The 24,286-nt window shown below is 34.2% G+C and overlaps 1 pseudogene; it reads left to right on the top strand.

The window, feature by feature from the left end:
• Positions 1-13,181: 13,181 nt before the first annotated feature.
• On the top strand, positions 13,182-13,550 carry LOC100583019 (annotated as a pseudogene).
• The last annotated feature ends 10,736 nt before the right edge of the window (positions 13,551-24,286 follow it).

Genomic DNA, 24,286 nt, shown 5'->3' with positions numbered 1-24,286 from the left:
TTTAAATAAGGGAATTATTAATATTGTATTGTCTTAAATTTTGGTTACACAGGAGAAATAAGTTTACTCTTAAACTATATTGTACAGTATATATTGTACAACATAGTGACTGCATAAACAATATATTGTATTCTCAAAAAATGCTACGAATGGATGTAAAGTGTTTTCATCACAAAAATAAGTGTGTGAGGCAATACATACGTTAATTAGCTAGATTTCATCATTCCACACTGTATATATACTTCAAGACATGTTGTACATGACAAATACCCATAAATTTTATCTGTCAATTTAAAAATTAAAAAAAAACAGTCAGTTTGCAATCTATCTGCTGGAATTAAATGCAAGGTCAGGAATTACCATCCTACTATGTTCCTGGAAGATCATGGTTAGATATTTGTGTATAACCTTAGTGATAACTACAGTCCGTAAAATATAAAATAAAATTGTAAGATGATAAAAACTTATATTGCCCTTAATATTTTTATTTCTATACGCAAGAGTTTATCAAGTTGTAAAGAGTTACATACCCCTTTTTATCTTTGGAATAAAAAAAAATTAAAATTTATCAGGTGGAAGAGACTCTGTGTTACATAGTTTGTATTCAGAAACTGGCCTTTTATATGGCCTCATGGACACTTAATTGCAAACCAGGTCTTGACTTGTAGGATTTGCAGAAATGGCATCTGATAGTTTTTCCTTTGTCTTCTTCAACTTCCACATGCACACATAGTATAAGAATTAATACTTCTTCAGTCATAATTATGTGCAGAATACTGTTTAACATATTTTCCATATCATAAGGTTGGTGCAAAAGTAATTGCAGGTTCTGCAATTGAAAGTATTGCAAAAACTGCAAATACGTTTGCACAACCTAATAACTCATGTTATCTTCACAAACACCTTATGAAATTGTCATTGTTATTATCTTAATTTTACTGATGAGAAAACTATAAAAAAGAACAAACTAACTAACTTGATCCAAAATATAGGGAAAGTGGCATATGTGGTAGTTTGACTTAGGCAGTTCAACTTCAGAAGCCAAGCTTTTAATCACTAACATACACTATCTCTTCCACATGTCATCCATTGGATTAAAGATGAAATCCAAGACAACCAGTTTAAGATACAACTAGGAGTAGTCAGTTTCTGAAGTGTTTGCACCCATACTCCTCTTTGGGAGCTTAGGTGGAAGAACTTGGTTGAATTATCACCATTCTTAACCTTGACAGAGAAGTTCAACCTTGTAGTCAATGTGTCTTAATTTCTAATACAAAACAGTAAATTCGGCTTGAAAAAAATGTAAGATGCTTACATGATATTACTTTCTTTCAATATCTTTTAAGTCTCACGTTATTGATTCCTAAGATATTAGGCCGTATTTTAGCAACCTAACTTTATTACTTTAAAGACTTGATATATACTTTATTTCATTGTCAATCAATATTAAAAGCTATAAAGGTGTAAGTTTTTAAAAAATAATTAAAGCATTCAAGTACTTATAACGTTAAATATTTGAGAAAATGTGGTTCATAAGCTTCTAATAGCAATTGGTTGTACTTCTATGTCTCTCCTGTCTTTTTTTTTTTTAAATTTTTAGGCTTTACCATTTCTTTTGTCTTGGTCTATGTTTAGGCATAACATGGCAGAATAATTAAAATTTTTATAATAGCTTATCCTTATTCTTACAAAGAAACTTGTTATATGAAATGGTGTGTTTTCATTTTTAAATTCTCCAAATATATTGCATACTAAAAACTCTCAAGAAACATTGTCATTTTCTCTTTTCATGTTTCGTAAAACTAATATGAATTTTACATATTCACATTATGAATGTAAAAACTTTATAATTTTAGAACTGAAAGTGACTGCAGTCAACTAGTCCTAAGCCCTGACTTTTTTCAAATTGGAAAACTAAGTTCCAAATAGATTAGATTACGTTCCCAAATAAATCATCCTGGTTTGTGATACATATAAGATACTTGACTGAAAGATGTCTTGCGTACCTGGTTGAATTTCTACTCTCATATTTGAGAAGAAAATGTGAATACATTTTTTTCAAGATGCAGAGTATATGAATGTATAATCTTAATTTTAATGTATTAAGAGTTTCAACTAAGAGTTAAAATAAAAGCATGGTTCAGAATAAGATGAAAACCACTTAGATTAGTGGAAATTTTCCCAATAGGCTTTGAACAGCTCAGAGAAGTTAATTTTAAAATATCTCAAGGCAGGTACTACTGTGTTTCAGCAGACACTGCCCTTGTATCCCACAAAACAGTAACTGTTATACTGTGTTTTTCATATGAAATATACAGCCAGAAAAAAAATTCATATGTCACTAAGCACAAACAAATGTATTATTCCGTATGTTGGAGACATTGTGGTTTCTTTTAATTTTTAAAAAACCCTTTTTGTTTTTGAAAATAAAATACTAATTAAAAAACTTCTGTAAGAATACACTTTTAATGTGTGTTCTAGCATTTAATAAATTTAAACCACTATTTTAAAATTACATTCAAAAAGTTATATAATAATATATCTTCTTCCTGTACTCAAGCATTCTGGAAAGCATTTAAACAAAGATCATAATGCCAGTTTTCTTCACTTTTAAATTTGTGGGGTGTATAACTTACACTGGAGTCATATCAAAATATCAAGAAAGATTCATAACACATCAGAAGTAACTGTGAAAATGTCACCTGATGCAGAAAGTCAGGATGTTGTAAAGGGAGTACCTTATAATATTTAGGAAAAAATTCTCATCAAAATGAGAAGTTGCTGTATCATGAAATTTAAATCAACCAAAATTATTGAGTAAAACTATACTTATACTTAAGTCAAAGGAAAAAAAACAGTCTCCTAGAGTGATGTTTGTAATTGGGCCGAAAATGTTTCTCTGAATAAAAATCTAAAAGTAGAACTGAATTGTATTATAACTGCTTTATGACAGATGCTAATAAAAATATATGGCCAGAAAAGTCAACATAGGCATCAAAAACATTAGGAAACACAGCAGAAATTTTGTGGTGTGGTCTAAATATAATCTGCATAGAAGTTTTATGATTAAATTTTTGGCTAGTAAATATGTAATTTTGTTTTCTGTTCAATAATTGTTCAGTGACTTGTCCAATCTAAATTACAAATTAATTGAAAGAAAGCTTAACTGTATAAGCTGAAGAAGTAGACAATAAATTTATTATGTAGAAAGTGGACACAGTAAAAATGAAATAACATGTGTTTTATCTTTTATCAGCTAAGTAGTAATCATATCTACAGTATACATGTAGTATTATATATCATAAAATCAATTTAGTTTGTTTTACTAAGGAAGTTAAGTGGATATGTAAAGTTAATCTGGATTTCTTTCATTCTCGGGCTGAACATCATTAGATACGACTTTTTTTAAGCAGATGTGGCTTAGTGACTAAAAAGACTACAAAACGCTGGTTTTTATGTAAGCATTTTAAGCGGCTGGCTCTTTTTCTTAATGAGAGAAAGTTTTTCACAAGAGGCATTCATTTGAAGTCACTGTAAGAAAGGAATAAAAAATTTAGGGCTACTTATCTGGGAAATAACAAAAATAAAAAGAACTCCTGTTGGAGCTGCATATGAATCCTTCAGAAATTTTTCAAGGTGGACACTTCAAGAACTTGACACACATGAATTAAAAATATAAAAGCTAATTCAAATATGTGGTACCCAACTGGAAGGAAGGTGGTATAATTGTGGTGATAGCTTAAATGATCTCCAAAAGCTGTCAGTACGGCCTCATTCAGGGAGGAATAAAGGTTTTTCAGAGAGTTCAAGCTTAACAGTTGAGGGAACAGTTATAATATGAGATGTGTCATACTGAGCTGGGAGAACAGTCAGTACTTAGTAAAAGAATGAAAAGAAAAATGCTAGAAGATAAATAATATTGGGATTATTAGTGCCCATCACTTTGTAAATGTTTTTCTGTGTTTCTGAGACTATTAGAGACATTTCCTTTATCATGACATTACTAATATGCCATAGTCGTCTCTTTATCACAAAAATGGGATGTGGATAATTTCATATTTACAGTCTAACCAGTGTATTCATCATCGTATACTAAGTTGTAATCCAGTCCTTCTCTCTTTTTTTAAGTTATTATAAAACCGCTAATGAACAAAATAATGGTTTTTATCTTCTCCAATTAAATTGGCAGGTAGGCATGTTTTTAATATCAGAAGGAGAGTACACTCAGTGCACTCCATGAATAGTTTCATTGATAATTTCACTTTTAGCAATAATGTTAAAACTAAGCTAGTTAATTCATGAGAATGAGTAAGACAATTATGAATATATTGCTATTCAGTTTGATAGAAGGAAGATGTCCCAGAACAGGCAGCTATAGTCTAATTTCCATATATTTCCATTTAAAATAATTTTGACTCCCATTTTTTCTATTGTAGGGTACATCTTGTCATTTTGTTGTCTAGCTAGCATCAATACCACTCCTTATTCTGGTACTAGAACCCTGATTTTCTTTTATAAGTAGTATTGTTGGGATTGTCTACTTCAAGCTTATATAATATCCAAATTGAACTGCTAATGAAAGTGATCGTTTTCCCTAGTCAAGGGGTAGTCAGATTATCTCTCCTGGAAATATGAACTTTGAGCCAAATGTAGATTCAAAGTTAATCACTTTAATCTGAATGAGATTATCCAGTGGTTCCTCTTACTAAGATCTCATGAGCCATGCTAGTTCTTATCCTTGCCAAGGCCTCATTCTTCAATATTTTCTTTTATTTTGTGACTAACCTACTTCCTTTCAGTTCTCTCTTTTTTGCTAGGTTGAGCCAGCCTGATTTACTTTACTTTCCGCTGAATAAATTGAACTGATTCATCTTCATTACATTTATTCACTCCTATTAGTTCACTTATACACCTAACAAGTATACAGGGAACAGCAGATGACTAAGATGTAATTGTGAAAATATAATTTCCCCCTTAAGAAATTTGACATCTGATATAATAGACCAGCAGTGGGCAAACATTTTTGTAAAGAGCTAGATAGTCAATATTTTAGGTTTTGTGACAATATGATCTCTATTGCAACTACTCCGCAGATGTAGTGCAAAAGTACTTATAAGCATTGTACACATCAAAGAGAGTAGATGATTTACATTATTACTCTATTTAAAGATATTAAAATATGCATTTCATAAAATATTTATTTGTCCTGAAATATTATTCTTCGTTTGATTTTTGTCAACAATTTTATAAAGTAAAAAACCGAAAACCAACCAAACAAAAACATACTTAGTTTGTGAGCCATACAGAAACAAGCAGTAGACTGGATCATGCTGATCTCTGAGATGGACCTAAAAGAGAACAGTTATTTGTGAGCCATGTAATGAAGTAGCAAAATTTGGATAAGGAGGATGTCTTAGCAGTAAATGGGAAGTAGCATGGGGTTTTAGAGGTAAGAACCTAACTCAATATATGAGGAAATAATGGGTTGGGGGAGGCCTTTCTGAAGGAATTACACTTAGATGTACTTAAGAATAGAATAGGAATAAGCTAACAAAAAAGAAAAAAATAAAGTATTCAAAGTAAATGGAACAGTGACTATTAATGCTTACAAGAAAGGCAGAGAATCACAACTTAAAACGGCTGGATGCCTGGACAATGTGAAAGAAATAGTTACAAGAGGGGTTGGAAAGTAAAGCTACAGGCTTAAGAATGGCCTTGGTGCTCAGTTATCTTGAAGCCTATTCAACATGTGCTTAAGGGAACCAGCAAAGAGAGTCAATTCCAGAGTGGGAGGTGGCGATGGGAGTAAGGGAGAATGCCTCTGAAAGAGAGGCATTAAAGATTAGTTGCTCATGCCTGTAATCCTAGCACTTTGGGAGACCAAGGCGGGCAGATCACTTGAGATCAGGAGTTCAAGACCAGCCTGACCAACATGGTGAAACCCTGTCTCTACAAATAATACAAAAATTAGCCGGGAGTAGTGGCACGCACCTGTAGTTCCAGCTACGCAGGAGGCTGAGGCAGGAGAATCACTTGAACCCAGGAGGCGGAGGTTGCAGTGATCTGAGATTACACCACTGAACTCCAGCCTAGGTGACAGAGCCAGACTGCGTCTCAAAAAAAAAAAAAAAAATTGTCATTATCATTATGAGCAAAAATGAAAATTGTTATATTTCCTAATATTTTATATTGTCATTTTGTGTGGTATTTAATTTAAATTATTTATGGAAAAGAATGCAAAAAAATTCAGGGCTTCTACAATTTTAGTGTAGATAAACTTAAAATTTAGGTTAAGTGTTTTAGAATTCAATTTAAGAGCAATGGGGTAAGGGAGTCACTGCCTTTAAGTGGAGAAACTACATGATTTGATCTTTTTTGAAAAACCACTCTGGTTTTCATGCAGAAAAACAGATGAGTGGAAAAAGGAGAAAAAAGACTCAAGGATATGACTGAAGGAACTTTTGCTATCACTTTCTGTTGGAGACATGATGATGACTTAAAATAAAAGGCAAAGAGGTAGGAATACAGACAAGTGGGCCCATCTCTAGTACTATTAAACAGATAGATTAGAAGACCCTTACTGATTCACAAACATGAAGAATTATTGTGAAGGTGGAGGCAAGGATAACTATTAGGTCTCTGATTGGAACAGTTCTATGGATGTCTCCACTACCTAGAAACAGAAGAAAGAAAAACAGGTTTTGGAGGGGAAAAGAGTTCAGATTTTGACATATTTAATCTGGTGTGCATGTATTTTTAAACTTCAAGATAAAGATAGCAAGTAGGTCACTGGATATATCAGAAAAGTGATCTAGGCTACAGCAAAAACTTTGCTGTTTGACACAATATTTTGAAAATTCATTTAATTAAATTTGTCAAACACATTGTGTGTCCTGCATTTCACTAAACAAATTACATTCATTGAATTAATATTCACAATAATACAGGGTATAATTGTTATTACTACTATTATGACTGCTACATTATGAGTTATAAAGGTTATGTTACTTGCCAAAATTATTAAAGCTAGTAGTAAATGGAAAAGATGTGATTCAAGCATCAGATTTGTTAGGTTCTGAAAGCAACACTTTTAATCACCATGCTGAATCAAACAAGCATGATATGAGAAGCAGTTTCCTTCCAGGTTGAGGGAAATAATTCAAGGGAGAACAGTAAGACAAGATCTTCTAACTTTTGGAAGACATTTTTCTAATTGTTTTTCCAACAATAATGCAGTTTGTCAGGTCTTGTAAAACAATTCTAATAAGTGAAGCAAACAATAGACTGCTTATAAATGGAATCTGTGTAAATCTACCTAAAGGTGATCAGTTTATGAAATGTTAGTGTAACCTTGAGTACTTGCATACATTGTCCATAAATTCACCCAAGTTAACTAGTATACTTAATAGATTTTCCCAACCCAAATCATGACTGGTAGTAATATTTTGACCATTTTAAAACAAACTTAATTAAAGGTCTATAATTAACAAAATAAGCATAGTAAGTACAATTGATATAACAATGATGAAGTATCTATAAGGGTTACATTTTGGGGGGTTGGCAGGGTAAATCAGCTTAGATCACGATTTTTCTACAGGCACACAAAAATTGTGTAAACATAGTTCAAAGAAAATGACTATCCCTTTTTTCATTAAAATTCAAACAATGTGTTGGATGCTAAATACTACATTAATGTATAAATTATGCAGCATACACTTATCTCCCCTGTCTTTCCACTAACATAGCTTACAATGCAGTAATAGTCATCATTTATCAGAAACATGATGCATGTAAATGCTTCCCATCCTCTTCTCTCTGCAGATAATTTAGATAGATTCCTGTCATTAGGTAATAGGAAGCTTTCTTGTTACATACATTTCATAAAGTGAATGACATGACTAAGCAGAGAAATGCACACCTCAATTTGGGCTAATGTATAAGGAAGCCTTTAACAACATCCCTGGACTCCATTCACTAGATGCTAGTGACACATTCTCAGCTGTGATGATCAAAAATGTCTCCAGACATTGTTAAATATCCCTTGGCAAGCAAAATTATCCCTGCCAAGTACCTCTTTTAAATGTAAACTGTCCTAAATCACACTAGTGCCCATAATATATTTACTTACATATTTTTGCTTCACTTATTAGTTGGCATTATTATCTAATCAGAAAAGAAGGATGCATCGAATATGTGTCATCTTTTGTAGCTAAATAGGATGAAATTATTTAGTAAATATGAGATGTAACAAACACATCACAGTAATTTAAGATCCAGGAAATTCAGCCATATGAAATTTTGACATTATATTTGATTAATCATAATTACTGTCTATATTTTTTTCTGTATAAAAGTTAACTTTCAAGTGGGTAACATTAGAGGATATATGTACAATAAGGAACAATAAAAATATAAAGGGAACAAGTGTTTAATATAATTGCTGTGCAAAAGAAAAGGGGAAATGGAAGTTGGCGAAAACAATTCTCAAATGCTCTTCTTCCAAGACGCAATTTTATCAGAGCTCACTCCTGAGAAAATGTAAGTAATATATTGTGGAGTAGACTATTCTTTATAACACAGATTATTACACTCTGGATCAGACAGGAAAATTATGCAATCTTGTTGAGCAGTTAGAATCCTCGGAGTAAATGGCAGTAAAGTTTTACTAAAATAAGATAAATTAGCTAACATAAGAGACAATTTTAATTCATTAATGCCAAAAACTCTCTGCAAAACTTATTTATCACTAAAATAAGCTTTCAGATTCTGCATGAATTGTTTTCTGAGATGAAAGAGAAAGAGTAGTAGGAATAAGGTAATCTTTTTTTTTTTTTTTTTTTTTTTTTTTTTAGCAGACTGGAAGTAAAGCTGATCTCACAGATTTAAATTCTCAAATGAAAATCTATCCATTTCAATAAACAAATGCAGTGGATATAGGAGATAATTGTTTTTAATTACTTATTAAAGTCACATTAATTTCAAACATGCTTTTATCCATGCCCATAAGTTTCTCATGATGGTTTTGGAGCACTAAACAGAATTTTTACCTGAAGCTGATTTAATCTTCATTATTAAAGGCAAATTGCAGAAGCAGTTTTGTAGCCTGCAGTGTATTGCAGTTTTAGAATTGGAGATTGAAATTCTTGATCAAGGAATGAGAAGGCTGAAACACTGATTACTTCACTTGTGGTTTCATAAAATATTCTATTATTTTTATTTTTACATTATTGTATTTCTTTATTTAAAATATTGAGCATGAATATATGAAGAATCAAGTTAGGATTATTAAGTAGCAGCTTACCTTATTATTATATACTCAAATTATAATTACAACATTTAGAACATTTTTATATGCAACCTTATTTAATTCTCACAAGCTACCTTGCAAAACTAGCAGGAAACAAGTAGTTGCAATTCAGCAGATTCAAAACGTTAGGCTCAACTATGTTTAGTGATCACTTAGTAATTAGAGGAGTTTGGGAGTACCATTTAAGGCAAATAAGCAACATCTTCAAAGTATACTGAAAAAAGTATAGGAAAAGTTATACAAATGTTAGTATAACTTTACTTTGACCTCAACAAGCTTTATAAAGCCTGTTTCAGAAAAGATTCACCTATTCTATAAACCTGCCATGTTTAATCCTCTCTCTACGCTTTCCATCATGCTTTTGCTTTCAGATAAAATATCTTCCCCTTCCGCTATGACTGCACGCTCTCTGTTTGTGTATTACACTTCCAGACACATGTAGATTGCAAGATCTCCATGAACACTTTTTGAGTAATAGCTTTTTGTTCACTTCCTGCAGCTTTTAGAGTCATCACATTTGTTTTGCATCTAATTGCATTACTGTTATTTGCTGTCACTTTAAGTGTGTTTTCCTCACCTCTTGAATTGCATTGTAATTTATTTGAGAAAGGAATATGTTCATAGTTCTTCTATTTCCCAAAGAGCGAGTCGATGATAATGTATATATTTTTAAATTATTAATATTATGCTGGTTTTAAGTTTTCCCTTACTGATATTTTGATAAGATACCTTTTTCACCATATATTTATTAACATAAACTATCTTAAACCCGTTGGATATGCCAATCCTTTAATCAACTCCTGTTAACCTGTCATTTTGTTGGCAGCTTTTATAGGCATATACTCACAGAGACATAGGCACACTCACACATTCACTTGCACATATACAGAAGTATCATGCCCCAAGCCTATGTTCTCAATAATTTGTTTTCTGCTGGTTGGCTGCCATGCCTTACTCTTAATTAATAGGTTGCTTTTCAACAGAAATATTATGCCTTGGGCATATTCATAAACAATGTGTCTTATGAAGATTTAAAGGTTATGCTAATGAAAAGAATCTTGAATGTTAGAGAAGGCAGGGGCAGAAATTATTTTTTATCGCCAAATTCTTTGCTTACCACTAAGTTATACTACATTACTGTTTTAATATTATGCTAGAATAAGCTTTCTAGGTTAAACTAGAAAACGAGTATATATATGTTTAAAGTCCAACTAAAATGAAAGTTTGGCACAATAATAATCATATGCTTGGTCTATCAATCTACTTGTTTTTGAAGAAAATATACAATTATTTTCCAACTTTTGAAACACAAGATTATACATGCTTATGAAGAATGCCCAAGTTCATTTCTAACTAGCTAGATGATGATATATTATATGAGACTTGGAGTTTAATTCAGAGGATTGCCTGTCATTTTTCCAGAAATGATTATCATTATTATCACTAATAAATTATATATTCTTATTTATTGATTTATCTCAGGGAATATAGTATTTATAAGAAGAAACAAATGAAAAGTAAACTTAGTTCTACTTCATATTATAAATAGCTTTCATAATAAAATAATATGCACAAAATATTTAAAGGATTATAAATACATAAAGCCTTCATTTTTTAAAAAAATTCGATTTTCTCTTGATTTCTAACATATATATTGCTTATTAAACATGGGTTCTATTAATGGAAAATATGCATTTCAAAGTTTGTGTAAATTATTTTTTTGGATTGCTACTGTAATATATGTTCATGGTGGGGCAAATAAGTGAAACTTAAATTTGAACATGAAGAGTGAATTCTACTTAATGGAGTCAGTGTCAAAGAAAAGTGTTGCAAACAGAGGGAACAACATGGGTGGAGACAGGAGGTGAGACAGCCTGAGGCTCCTGGGAGACCTTAAAAAATTCAATGCTGCTGGATGGTTGGAGAGGAAGCGGGAAGTGATGCCAGGTGGCAATGATGAGACAGGTAGAAATAATTATTCTTGATTTCCTCAGTAACGTTATACCAGAGTTTACCATAATTTTGCCTCATTATGGAAAATACATGGGAATAAGGCAATTTTTGAGGCAGAATGAGAAAATAAACATCCACAGCAGCAAAATATAATAAAGAAAACATGTTGGTTTTTTGTTTGTTTGTTTTATATGTGGCCTAAGGGAACACGAAGAATCAGTGATGAAGCTCAGGCTTAGTTTCGTTTTATTTTGTTTTGTGGGTCAGTTGTGTAGACTGCCCTGCCATGACATTTATTATGACAGAATACAGAGGAAAAAAATCTTCTATTAATGGTGTTTCAGTGACAAAGAACTAGTTTGGGAGATTTTTGGTATAAATTATCTCTAAGAAAACAAATTAGCAATGTATAAAAGGCAATAGCTACCATTTTCCAATGAAATGAGCCAGGGCTCCTTGGAGAAATGGCAGATTCTGGTACTAAGGCAATAAAATAAAATAAAAGAGCATCATACGTATAGTGTCAGAAAGTAAGAAAAAACTCAAACAAAAGAGAATGAGGTTATGTCAAAGTGACACAGGAACCAATTTAAAAGAGCTCTCAATGGCCAAAACTAGAATAACTTTAAAAATAAAATAAACAAGGTAGTATTGAATTATAACTCAAAATATAAAATAAATATACAGGAATACATATTTATATGGCCAAATTATTGATTAAATGAATAAATGAAGGATAAGGTCAAGTCTTCCTCACAGAAGGGTCCCAAATGATATTTATAAATGTTCCCTTAAGTAGAGCCCAGAAATAGGTCCATATAAATAGTCAATTGATCACTGACAATGGAACAAAGACAATACAACAATAAAAGATAAATCTTTTTAACAAATGGTTCTGGAACAACTGGACTTCCACATTAAAAAAAAAATCTAGACACAGACCTTACACTCTTCCCAAAATTAACTCAAGATAGATCATAGACCTAAATGCAAAATTCAAATTTATAAAACTCCTAGAAGAGTTTTGAGGTAGAAGTGGCATCTTACCCCTGCCTGGCAATGGGGAAGCAACACTCATTAAGCTCCACATCCTCTCCAGCACCTGTTGTTTCCTGACTTTTTAATGATCGCCATTCTAACTGGTGTGAGATGGTAGCTCATTGTGGTTTTGATTTGCATTTCTCTGATGGCCAGTGAAATTTTTTTGATGAGCATTTTTTCATGTGTTTTTTGGCTGCATAAATGTCTTCTTTTGAGAAGTGTCTGTTCATATCCTTTGCCCACTTTTTGATGGGGTTGTTTTTTTCTTGTAAATTTGTCCATAAAAAATGATGAGTTCATGTCCTTTGTAGGAACATGGATGAAGCTGGAAACCATCATTCTCAGCAAACTATCGCAAGGACAAAAAACCAAACACCGCATGTTCTCACTCATAGGTGGGAATTGAACAATGAGAACACATGGACACAGGAAGGGTAACATCACACACCGGGGACTGTTGTGGGGTGGGGGGAGGGGGGAGGGATAGCATTAGGAGATATACCTAATGCTAAATGACGGGTTAATGGGTGCAGCACACCAATATGGCACATGTATACATATGTAACAATCCTGCACGTTGTGCACATGTACCCTAAAACTTAAAGTATAATAATAATAAAAAAAAAAAGAAGAAAAAACATTCATTAAGCTCCAAGATGACTAGATCACTTTTGGAATATTGAAATTTTTATTAAGGTGAAACAAATCACATTTAGGCCCTATTTGACTTTAATCTAAAGTTAAATATATACACATAAGATTGCTGGTGGCAAGATGTTAATTTCAAAACACTGTACACTATTTTAATTGCATGATGGAGCAGTTTCTTCCAGCATTGAAACATTAAATGAGGGGTTGTGCACCCGAGTTGGTTGGTGCCATGCTGTCACCTGATGCAGAGTAAGTTCTGTGGTACCTGTTCGAGGTGGAGGAGCATGTTGAGGAGGTGCTGGCGGACAAGCAGCAGATTGTGGATGTGGACACCAAAAGGAATAAAAACCCAGAGGGCCTGAGAGCCCTGCAGAATGGTCTCAGCCTCTCTGAAGATGTGGTTTGCTTCAGGAACATGTTTGTCAAGACGCCTCACCCTCAAGTGAAGGAAATGATTAAGCAAAATCAGGATCATCTGGATAAATAGAACTAATCCAAAAACAATGAGGCCCAAGGCAAACCAGAGCCGAAGAGTTTTAACTTGAACCCCTTCAGTCAGGATGAACTTAAAGTTCTCAAGTCCTTCTTGAAAGGATGAGACACAAGAATCAAGATGGGGCATCAGTGACCAGCTCCTCTCCCTGGGGTCATGGAGGACCCAAGACCCTCCAACCTTGACACCTGTAAGGACAGGCTCTCCTGTAAGGGGTCAGGTGTAAAGAATCTGGCCATAGCTCCTGTACGAAGCCTCTTTGTCTGAAGTACTTGGGTGCTCTTTGATGGCAGGAGGGAACACTCAACCTGTCGGTGGCTGCTGGACCTCAACACCAGGGCTCAGTGGACATAAGGTCTATTGACAGGCCCTGGCAGTCACCAGTGGGTGTGTGTGGCAGTGACTGTGGGGTGTGAGAATGACTGCAACAGGCACTTCTCAACAATGACCTGCCATTCACATGGGCCCTGAGCAGGGAGGAAGGGAGAGGGACAATGGAAGCTGTGCTCCAGTGTTCCTCTTAGAAAGGGGAGAGACAATTTCAGGCAGGTGTAATGGAATTGGAATAAAGCAGGAGGCTCACGGGTGGTTTCTGAGTAAAGGACAGAATTGTGGTTCTTTGTGGTTCACCACAGCCTTCCATGGGCAGACACACACATTTCTCCCTACTGCCTCCAGTTTTGCCCCTTTTTTCCTGCCTGCTTCCAAGAGTAGATGCTGCTTATCAGCCATCTGTGGCTGCTCTTTGGTCAGGAGGGTGTTGCAGAGTCCTGCACCAGGGATGAGTGAGTGGGTGTGCCCCTGAGCATACAACACGTGTCAAGAATGCCACCCCACCACCTCTGAAAGCAGGGCCTGGCCAGCTCTGCCTGCTCAGAGTACCTTCTGCCTTTAGTGGTCTGCAGTCCCGGTGTGAATGTGCTGTCAGGGCAAAAAAAAAAAAAAAAAAAAAAGAAAAATCAAATACACATGGAAGTATTTCTTCAACTTTGATTCTAAAAGTAATATAAATAAATACCTAATGCTTCATGTCATATTTTATCTTTCTGTTTAAAGCCTACTATTAAACTAAGTTTGTTTGGTGATTTTTGTATCTCTGTGAATGATGATGGTCTTTCTACTCTGATAAATTATTCTCTATTAATATAAATTACATGAAATTTTTCTTGGTTTTTATAGTTTTAATCTATCTAAGCTTCAAAAATCTTCTGTCAACAGTTAACCTACTATTTATATAGAATTACAGAGTTATGTTTTATCTTGAAGTCATGCCATGTGACCTAAAGTAGAACAGGAAGCATACTGATAGTCATATTTTTAAAATGGGCAAGTGCCTACAAGTTGGGATACTTATAAATGCTGGGATAAACCTTACCCGAAGCCAAGCTATGCTGGATTCAGTAATTTAACAACTGTTATTTAAATGTGATTAATTTTTCACTTTAGAGTTTCTCAGGTATACATATGCATGTGTACCTGTATGTGTGTGTCTGCGTGTGTGTGTGATTATATTTGTGTAAGCAACTGAAAATAAATATTGAAACATTTAGACTGTAAGATCTATATAAAGGCTATGACCAATAACATTTTTCTGATGACCTCTCTGCAGTTATGTTTTAGCACACTTGATGATTGTTACGTATGTTAGTTCTCTATTGCTGTATAAAAATTACCTCAAATAGTGGCTTAAAACAATATATATTTATTACCTTCAAGTTTGCATGGGTCAGGAGTCTGGGCATAGCATAAGTGTGTCCTCTTATTGATCTCAAAAGGCTGCAATAAAGGTGACCAGGATTGTATTCTCATCTGGAGCTTGAGATCCTCTTCTAAAATCATTGAAGTTGTTTGCAGAATTCAATTCCTTGTGTTTGTGAGATTGATGTTCACAGTTCCTAGAGGTAGCCTTCTGCATAGGTAGTTCAGAAAATAAGGCTGTTTCTTCTTCAAGACCAGCAGGCAAGAATCCCTACTGCTTCGAGTCTCTTTGAGGGAATGCCTGGTTCTTCTTTTAAGAGGCTTACTTAGTTATGTCAAGTCCTCCCAGGATAATCTTCCTTTTTATTAGAAACCTTATGTCTGCAAAATTCCTTTACTTTGCCATATTCTTGGTTAAAAGTGAGCTAAAGTTTCTGTCTGCAAACAAAGAGAGAAGCTTATGCACAGAATTGGATACTAGGGGTGGGGATTATGAAGACCATCTTAGAATTCTGCCTACCACAACTGTCATGCAAAACCAGCGTGCTCACTCTGCTGGTCTACTGTGTATGGTAGGGTAGAAAAAATTAACTGAACACTAGTTTCTCCTAAAATAAAATACAATTTGTAAATTCACAATATTTTTTCCTTTTTTAAATTTTCTATTCCCATTATAGGATTCCTTGTAGCTTAGAAAAACACTTACTGAATTAAACTGCATAATTTATTGGTTTGGAGTTGTAGTTGTACTACTCTATACTGGTAATTGAATAAATGCTCCAGGTTCCCTTTTCATAATCTAAATGTTACTTGCCATTTTCTTCATACAATAAGCTGAGAAATATAAGAGGACAAAATGCCTTATTTGAAAGTCTAAGAATTTTTACTAATATTTAGGTTAGCAAATATTAACCTAGGTTTCTTAACAATGTTGGTCCTAATTAGATATGGCATTGAAAAACAAAATAAGTAAACTTTTAAACTTAAGAGTATAAGGATACCGTGAAAGTCACTCTCTTTTTAAAAGTATAGGCACTATAAACCTTTGATTTCAAATACACAGAGCAGAAACGAAAGCCGCACCCAAGTAACTGTCCTCTGAAGCATTAGGAACATTTCCTACTTCAACACAAACCCTTAGCTTTAAGAGATTTTCTTCTATAGATTTACAACACTTCTCTCTCAAATGCATATTTGGGAACATGGACTAACTCCATTTTTTTGTTTTGTGTTCATGTGCAGATAAATAATTCATTGTAGCTACTACAATTCCTCTGAAAGTCCCTAGAAATTCTATAACAGTGCAAGTATGATATAAAATATAAAAGACAGTAAGTCGTGAATATTGTTACTTTTACAACCTACTGGACCTCCTTATCTGTGCCTTACTTTACACAGCTGAACACTATGACCTATCTCCATGGTTCACAGCTCTGGAAAGTGGCTGCTTACTGAAGATATTCTGAAAAAAATGCCGTTTTTTCCTACTTTAAGAAAACTTTATATTTATATTTTTCTTTTTCTGATTTTTAAAATAATAAAATATAGCTGTTCTTTAGTATTTATTGTTCCTCAGTCTATCTTAGTCGCTGCCAATTTGTTTTCAGTGACACCATTTCTCTAACTATTCCATAATTTTCAAGAGAGAGACATATATATGTACATACAAAATATACATATTCAGAAAAATATGTATATTTTCCCTCTAAATGTTAGTGTTGCTTTTTTTTTTACCTAAGGCAATTTTCTGCAATAGAATTTAATTTTTAAATTATTTTTCTAGTGGAGGACATGCTATTTTTACAAAATACTGAATTTGATTAATATTAGTGGTATACTGAAAAACAGATTTAAATTGAACAGAATCAATGTCCTAAAGATTGAAATATGTCTTAGTATCTAGGGACATTAAGAAACATATTCACCATCATTCCATATAATTTAAGACATCACTGTCTTTTTATTCATTGTAGAAATTATTATATTTTCCTTTGTAGTTCTTCATTTCATTTAGTCCTACTCCAAGCAAAAATAAAAGCACACTGTGAAAACACTTTAAAACATATAGCATTGTTATGGGTTGAACTGTGTCTGCCCAAATTCATATATTGAAGTCCTTACTCCTTAGTACCTCACAATGGTACTTAGTGTCTTTATAGAGGTTATCAAGTTAAAATAAGGTCATTACGGTGTCCCCTAATCCAATATGATTGATATCTATCTAAAAAGGGAAAATTTGCACACAGAGATGTATATAGAAAAAAAATGTGAAGATGCTGAGAGAAGACATCCATGTATAGGCCAAGAAAAGAGCAGTTTAACAGATACCTCCCTCACAGCCCTCAGAAGAAACTGACCCTGCCTTTACCTTTTCTCTGGCTCCTAATCTTCAGAACTATGAAAAAGTACATTTCTCTTGGTTAAGTCACCAAAGTTGTGAAACTTTGCTAAAGCAGCTCTAACAAACTAATGCAAGTTCTTTAAAATTGTATTATCTTGTGCTTATTAATATCATCTGGTTATTCATGGTAACAGCAACTTTTGAAATCAACAGCTCCAGGAGACCATACTGGCATTGTCCAATGAGACGTAGTTCTCCCTTCTGCCTGGATTATTACTTATTGATCATGTCCTACACTCCATTTGCCCTCATGGGCTTTGATTCCTTAGTGTAGAAATTGTATAGATAGCCTAGTGATTAAGAGATTTGGGGCTAGACTTTCTGAGTTGAAATACTGACTTATTTGCTAGCTATGAGTTTTTATGCAGTTTACTTTGTCTATATGCTTGACTAGCTGCAAAATTTGTGAGGCTTACTGCAAAAGGATAATGTGGATTACCTCAAAAGAAATGCAGGAAGAAAAGTGATATTAAATGTAATTAAAAATTAAACAGTTTTAAAAAATTTGTTAATTATAAAATGTAATAGATAACCATGATACATGAATATAAACATAAATTTACAAACAAAAAACATTTTGGTGTCATAAATTTATGTAATACAACAAATAGTGAAAGATAAACAAAATATTGAAAAACAGATTTAAATTGAACAGAATCAAAATTTTCAAGATCGAGATTTGTCTTATTATCTAGGGACATCAGGGAACATATTCACTCACCAGGATTCTATGTCATTGAAAATGTCAATATCTTTTAATACTTTATTAATGTGGTATCTTGATTAATCATAAGATTTTTCTGGATCACTTCTGCAAATTTGTTTATTAAGTCATCAAAACTTATACTTAAATTTTCTAAAAATATATGTGAAAGTGACATCAATTGCTCTTGAGAAATGCAAGGCCACAAATAATTTTCTATTTTGAGAAGAATATTTTTGGTAAACTACTAAAGCTGTGTAGAGTATTTATGACTCAAAACAAATCAATTTTATGTATTCTGAGTTTAATTTTAAATTTAAACTTACACAGTATTATTTTAACACTTCTTCAGACATTCCCTGTAACTTGTAGAATCAATTTAAGAAATTAAAAATGGATTCATTATATATATATGTATAAAATTCAAAAATTGAAAATGCCTGGTAATGCATTGTCTTTGTATCTTCAATTAGGAGAGAAAATTTAATTTTAGAGTTGCTTTTCTTATTAATTTTAAAGTTATCTTTATTCCAAAAAGATAGTGGACATGCAAACTATTTTTCCTTTAGGAGAGTGTGAGAGGAAAAAGCAGCTGACAAACATACTAAGAAGAAAACATCTGAAATTTTAATGAATTTTTAAAGATTAAATGTAGGTTATCCTGAGAATTTAGTTTATTTGAAGATTCACATGGAAATCATGTTCTTTTCTGTTGAATATGGTGATCTTTAAATTTAATTTTTATTTTTAAGACTGTTGATACCTGCTTTCCAAAATTGCAGCAGTTTTCAAAACTGGATATTCCAAACACTTTGAAGAATTTTAGCCACTTCGTGGTATGTTTATTGCAACATTTATGTGTAAATTTTATTTTTTAATTATTTGCTGACATAGTATATTGCCTGTGCGTTAACAGTTCTTGTCCAGCCCTCAGTTTAGAGAGTTAATATTTGTGCACAAGCCACAAGGATGGGCTCTGGGGATGGATGATCCAGCCATACTCTCTCCATGGGGCCTAGTGCTGCTGATATATGCAGCATCACTTCTCTCTTGTGGCTAGAACCACTATTGCCATCTCTACTGCGTCTCACCATGGTTCCTAATCTGGACCCAGGTGCCACCTGGTTTTCTTGGGACCCCAGAATACCCCCTGAACTGCCCTGAAGCCTATACCTGTGTGATGGGACACCAGGCCAATTGCTTAAAGCCTAAGGCTCAAAATCCTGAGCCTGCACTTGCAGGGACTTCCTGAGGCCAATCTCCACCGCTTACTGGCATGCTCTATATCTCATAGACCTTACTTGTAATTCAAAAATAAAAGTATTAGGAATTTCTAGGTGGCAATAGCAGATTCTTTTTAAAAAATGTATTATTGATATTTCTTCTTTTAAAACTCATACTTTAAGTTCAAGTGTACAAGTGCAGCTTTGCTACATAGGTAAATTTGTGTTGTGGGAGTTTAAAACTAAGTGTGGGGCCCTTCTCAGAATAATGCCCTGTACTTTTTACTATAGAGGTCGCATGCCTGTATACCTTGCCCTGCCCTGTCTGTGTTTGCTTACTGAACTTAAGAGTAGAATGGTAATGCCTACGTTATAAAGTTGGTGATGATACTAAATGAGATTGTAAATATGAAGGGTTTATAACGAGTAGACCATATTTATAGCAAGCTCTAGGTAAATATAAGCTCTATTATTATTACAATAATGTGTGAGACTCAGTCACTGCTTCAGATGTGTTTGTAATCTAGTTAGAGAGACAGACATGTGAACAATCCACTACAACAATATAATAAATAAATACCACTAGGCATTGGGAACATAAAAATGCCTTGTCTACAAGAGATCTGTGGAAGTGAAACTGACATTTATATAATTATTGTTTAATATGATTAGTGTGAGCTCTACTTCCACTTAGGATGTGGAAAATCTTAAGACTCAAGACAATGTCACTACTACTCTAATATCAAAAAAAGAAAATAGAAGAAAGGAAAAAGAGGAAGTATAATCTAAGAAATTATAACTTTTCTGCGCTCATCAGAGAATTGAGGTTGAAAGACAACTAGGTGAACTGAATTCCAAAAAGGTGACAATCCCCTCCAAAAAGATGGTGTACATGCCAACTATTTTTCCTTTAGCAGAGTGTGAGAGGAAGAAGCAGCTGACATAAACATGCTAAGAGGAAAACATCTAAAATGTTAATGAATTTTTGAAGATTAAATTTGGGAAATCATGAGAATTTAGAATTTCTCAAAACTTCAAACATAGGTACCTCAGCACTTCTTTACCAGCTTTTTAACATGGGCCTCCACTGGGTGCATGTGAGAAAGACTGGAATCAGAGAAAAGAACCTGACAAGCCCCACCCCCACTGTCAGTGGTGCAGGTATGCAAATGAGACTGCAGTATTCAAATGCTGCTGCTGGAGAACAGACATGAAACCCAGACTCTTGGCAGAGGCAAGAATGCTCAGGGTTTTATATTTTTGCAGTAATACAAAGCAAAGCTACTGGGGACAGACAGGAAATGCACTCTTGGCCTAGACCCTCCTCATCCTTACAAGGCAGAGTTCTGGTTGGCAGGGGATTGGGAAGGGTGAGTTGCTGGGAGATACAAGGAATGCTCAGAAAGCCCCATCCTGGAAGGGTAAGTGCACAGGGCTTACCTAAGACTGAGGCTGGAATAAGAGAACTGAGAAATTTCCCTGCTCCTACCATAAGGCCTGCATGAAATAATAAGCAACAGCAGTAAACTGCTGAGATAACACTAGGAACATGGACAAAGACCATTTCTGAGTCATCCCTATGCAGGGCTGCTTAAAGCAACCATGCTGAGAAAAGCCCTCCAACACTCTAGATGTTATACAAAGCACAAGATAGCAGTAGTCCTCAACATAAGGACCCAGGATCATCTCCATTGATATTTAGGCCATAGCAGAAAAGTGCCACGAGATGGCACCAAACCTCAAACACTTCCTGAACAGGACTGGATTACATAGCTGTACTCCTGGATCACCCATTTTTCTAGATGTATAGTCTACCCCTAGTCATTGAATTTTTCTTGTCTGTCATTACAACCCTGCATTTAATATTAATGTTTTGCCTTTATTATTACTGGCCATTGTGACATAGAATATCTGTGTTTTTTTTTAATTTGAGTTTTCTAAAACTATGTATTACAAAAGTGGTATGACTTGAGGAATGTTTTATATATGCAACTGGGTTGTAAGAAGTGATCAAACATGCACACAAACACAGAGAGAGAGAAAGAGAGAGAGAGAGAAAGGGAGAACTCTAAATTAAATAAATGTCCTAGTTTAATTTGTCAAATATATATACAGGCATATATACATATATACATATGCCTGTGTATATATAGGTATGTGGCAAATACAGTGGCACACAGGAAATAAGATCATATATCATATTTTAGTGTAGTTTCTCATGATCCTCAAGAATCTTCATGGGACATTAAGCTATCAATAACATATTTGCAGGATCTGGAAAATGGAATTCTTGCTATATCATGGACATCAAGTGAGGATGGCTATTAACTCTCTAATGCAGAACTACATTTTTAAATTTGCATTTACTTTTAACATTTTTATGCATTAATGATCTTGCCTAAATCAATTATTACTTTGGAGATTATAAAATGGTGATTTGTTACTTCTAGGTTTATGCTGTTTCATTTTATCTCATTTTATTTTGATTCCAAGAGAGAAAAATAAATAAATGTGCATCATCAACCCACTGGTTTAGCCTGATAACATATCAATTTAAAAGTCATTAAAAGGGGCCAGGTGCGGTGGCTCACACCTTTAATCCCAGCACTTTGGGAGGCCAATGTGGGCAGATCATTTGAGGTCAAGAGTTCGAGACCAGCCTGGCCAACATGGTATAACTCTGTCTCTACTAAAAATACAAAAAAATTAGCTGGATGGGGTGGCAGGTGCCTGTAAACCCAGCTACTCAGGAGGCTGAGGTGGGAGGTTTGCTTGAACCTGGGACTTGGAGGTTGCAGTGAGTCGAGATCACACCACTATAACTCCGGCCTGGGTGACAAACTGAGACTCCGTCTCAAAAAAACAAGAGCAAAACAAACAAACAAACAAAAAACTCAAAAGTCATTACAAGAAGAAATAAGAGATATTTTAGAAGAAAGATATAAAAAAGGCCTTTCCTAATATATATTTGATGATTTTCCAACAGGCAAGAGTTAAGCTTACTTGTTCTCCTCATTATGTGGTTGGAGGTTGGGTGTATTAGATAAACCAAGGCAGGCATATTGTTAATTTATCACGTTTCTTATCTGGGTCTCCGGGCTCTATATCACTTTATCCTCACTTGATCTCACAAAGTCTTCTATAATTCTCTCCTATGATCCATACAGTACAGGTGCATTTGCCCCTTCTTATTCCTCAGACATATGCCACTTTGCCAGATTGTCATATAGCTTCCTTCTTCTTGTCTTTCATTTCTTGGATTCAGTGTCCTGTCTGTAGACTGTCCTTTTCAGACCATTCAATATAGAGTATCTGCTGCCTGCTCTATGTTACAGGAGCCTCCTTAAAATCCATGCTAGCATTTGTGGTATCTGTTTTTTGTTTTTTTCCTTTTTGGTCCTTTCCTGTCTTCCCCCAGTAGAATGTCAGTTCCAGAATAGCAGGTGTCTTGGCAATCTATCCGTTTCTTACTATATCCCACCACCTAGAGTGGGATTGTAAACAGTGTTTTTTTTTTTTTTTTAATATAAAAGCACCTTTGTTTATTCACTTCTTAAACTTTTACCTTTTCACTTTCTTATTATTAGGTATAAAATATGGATTTACATGTAAAAAAATTATTTAATGGCCCAGGAGTCCTTCTTCTGGTAGTAGCAATTGTAATTTGGTTCAACCCTCTCAATAAGGCAAATTAAGAAAGTGTGTATCTGCGTATGTGTCTGTGCATGTGCACACGTGCGTTTGGAGTGCTAGGAAGATAATTATAGGACCAAATTCCAAAATAAAAGAAAATGAAACTTAGAGAAACATGAACCTGGTATTTAGCTCAATTTTTTCCTTTAGGAGTGTCTGCCACTTCAGGAAGAAGTGGTTGGTGAGATCAAGAAGTTGATGAGAGTTTTTGAAAAATTCATAGAAATGAAAATAAAAATTGGGTTCAAATTTTGCTAAGAGACATTGGTAATTCACCAACACTTTTGATTAGGATTCTGATGGTCTACACCCCTCAAATAAGGGGAAAATATATTTGCAACTTCTAATTTAAATTCTTGATAATATGAAGGTCATTGTGGTCTATTAATAGCCCTAGACACTTGCATAAAGAAAAATAAACCTACTATAGAGGATAAGAAAATTATCCTGGACCTTAAATCCTTTTTACGTATTTTTATACTGAACCTTGCAAACAATGAAGAACAACTGGGCAAATGAATAAACAGATGATGTAGCAGAAAAGAAGAGAACTAGATAAATAATAAATAATAGTAAATAAGAATCAAGACAGGCCAGGCACTGTGGCTCATGCCTGTAATCCCAGCACTTTGGGAGGCCGAGGTGGGAGGATCACCTGAGGTCAGGAGTTCGAGATCAGCCTGGCCAACATAGCGAAACCCCGTCTTTACTAGAAATACAAAAAAATTAACCAGGCATGGTGGTGTGTGCCTGTAATCCCAGATACCCAGGAGGTGGAGGTTACAGTGAGCCAAGATCGCGCCATTGCACTCCAGCCTGGGCAAAAGAGTGAAATTCCGTCCCCACAAAGTAAGTAAATGAATAAATAAATAAGACGAAGACCTACTGCAATGGTTTCTAGTAAGCAATGCAATGCATACATTGAAAGCTGAATAATCGCTTTCAGTGCATGCACTGATTTCTAAAAAGAGTAAGTCATAATTTCTTACTCTCCTCCCTCCCCCAGCCCATTTCACCTTTTCTCTGTGAAAGACAACCTCCTTGTTCCAGGGCTCATCCTAAGATATCACTGGGCTCTTTGTCTCCTTTCTTTCTGTCATACTCTACACATGATTGGTTAGGA

This window comes from Nomascus leucogenys, chromosome 10 (genome assembly GCF_006542625.1).
Source record: "Nomascus leucogenys isolate Asia chromosome 10, Asia_NLE_v1, whole genome shotgun sequence".
Classification (NCBI taxonomy): Eukaryota; Metazoa; Chordata; class Mammalia; order Primates; family Hylobatidae; genus Nomascus; species Nomascus leucogenys.
This window is presented reverse-complemented; position numbering and strand designations above follow the sequence as displayed.